The 2243-nt window shown below is 42.3% G+C and overlaps 1 protein-coding gene across 1 annotated transcript in view; it reads right to left on the reverse strand.

The window, feature by feature from the left end:
- Positions 1-2243, reverse strand: part of LOC107294854 (serine/threonine-protein kinase tousled-like 2) — a gene marked incomplete at its 5' end in the record, with an annotated part of 104463 nt that overhangs the window by 72514 nt on the left and 29706 nt on the right.

Below are 2243 nucleotides of genomic sequence, written 5' to 3' on the forward strand. Positions count from 1 at the left end.
TACATACCTTAGTTGAGTTCTTATACCCTTTCATGGTTTCCAAAATTGTCATTCCTGATTGGTGAGTTTAAATTTGTCTTTTCTGATTTGTTGGTCAGTGTCTGTTGTTGGGTTAATTTCCTTCTTAATTCTGTCTAAAAGGTGTTAATTTTTGTTCCAGGAGGGATCTGGTGTTAATCATTTTATTGTTGTGTACCTTTTGGTGTTTCTATTCTAATCCTGTCAATCCTAATTGCTGTTAGCCAGTTCTGTATTCCTTATAGTCAGTGTGTGTTAAGTGTTTATTTAGCCTCAGGCTGCCACTGAGTCAGACTAGTTTGTATTGGGTTCTTCCTGAATTTGCCAAGGTATTTTCTCTTTGGGGTGAGGAGGGGGGTGTCCTGCCTGCTGGGTTCCTGCCCCAAGCTCTGGAAATCACTCTGCAATGTGTTGTAAATGGGTTTTGTTCTAAATGGGTTTTATCTGTCTATCCTTTTCCTGAAACATGACCAGCATTTTTAAGTTGCAAGTCCTTGTCTTTAACATGTTGCAAATGTTCAAGTTCAGAAGTGAAACTTTTCATGTATGTTCTCTTACCAGAATCCAGTCTTTCTTTTGTCATCTGGGATGATTTCATTTTGTCTGCCTATATGTTTCCTTGACCACTGCAGTATTAATGCTTTTTCAAACTGCCTGCAAGCTACCCCTCCTCACCCTCATGTACATCTTCTTTTCTTTCCTTTGTTCTCCATACCTTTTGTCTGCCTCTCCTGGGAGAATCCACCCAGAAAAGGGGGGGGAGAGTCCTTGTTCTTGTATCTTTCAGCCCTGCACAGATGACCACACACAACCTTTGGAAGCAGAGCACACAGACCCAGAAGCTGCCTCCATCCATTTGAGCCATGGAATTGGGTTTTGAATCCAGCCATCCACTAAAAAGCCACCATGCAACCTGAGTAGAACATCTTCCCAAGTCCTACCATTCCCCCAGATGCCTGTGAGAGCTGCAGAAGGAAGGAGTCCTGGAGCCACTGGTCCCCATTTGAAGCCTCAGAAAAGAAAACTAGAAAGACTATGGGGGGAGGGTGGAAACTCATTGAAAAGGTTTCTTTCTTGCCCCATTTGTATTGTAACAAGCCAGTTGAATGTATTTATGAAGAAATGGCATTTGGTAATAGTTGGCACAGCAAGTACTGAACACCTTGGACTTCTATCTGGTGGGAGGGAAAAATTATCCAGAATGTTTGTATTGCCTGTTTTGTATTAGTAGCTACACACACACACACACACACACACACCATTCATAATCGCACTGAGTCTCTTCCACCTACCTTCAGTAAAGTTCCCCAGGCTGATTTTTGCTCTATTGCACCAAAGCTTTGTAGGAACAACTTCCAACAAATTCCAAGGGGGAGGGAACCAGACCCCCTCAGGTGATTTGCAATTCATATGCCCTGACTAAGGAAGCAACAGGAAACAGATCTCCAAACCTCAGCCCTGAATATCTTGCACTGGTGGACTCAGATTGGGATTCCTAGAGCTCATTATGTGCAATTTAAGAAAAATTTAATAGCCTGGCATACTGGCTAACCTCAGTTGGACATTACAAACCTGGATGCACTGAACTAAGAGCTACGGCAAGAAACAACCCTTGAAAATGGGCGACCAGTGGTTATGTACTGAGGAAAACCATGGCTGTGAAGAATTTTGGGATGAATGTGCAAACCTGACTGGAAGCTAAAAGTGACATCCAACATTTGAAAATGATTGGCACAGAATACTGGACACTATACATTTCTTTTCCACCTAACAAATTTTTTGCCCTGACTTTTAGAACTTAATGGGTTGGAAGCTCCCCTTTGGGGAGCCACTGCAGGGATCTTTTTCTGCTGCCTCCATTAGTGTCTTCTCTTTTTGGCTTAACAGTTTAAAGCTTGTTTACTAAGTCTCCCTGATCAGATCAATTTTAATCTTGTGCCAATAAAAGTGTGTCATCCACACTATTATGGCACAAAGGGGGGATATTGTGGGAAGTCAGCTCCCCAGAGAAGGAAATATTAAAAGTGCAGAAAAATATATTTCCTCAAAAGTATTTTAAAAAGCAGAAACCAACTTTGCCCCCAAGTCTCTGTCCCAAGCAGAAGCCAGCTCTATACAAATGCAAATGTAAACCATCAGAAAGGCCCCAGCTAGGAGATCAAGAAGACAGAGCCCTAAAATCTGCATACCCCACCTGAGACAGGACATGATAGGATTAACTCACA

The sequence above is a fragment of the Protobothrops mucrosquamatus genome, unplaced genomic scaffold (assembly GCF_001527695.2).
Source record: "Protobothrops mucrosquamatus isolate PMUCROS unplaced genomic scaffold, P.Mucros_1.0 scaffold2130, whole genome shotgun sequence".
NCBI lineage: Eukaryota > Metazoa > Chordata > Lepidosauria > Squamata > Viperidae > Protobothrops > Protobothrops mucrosquamatus.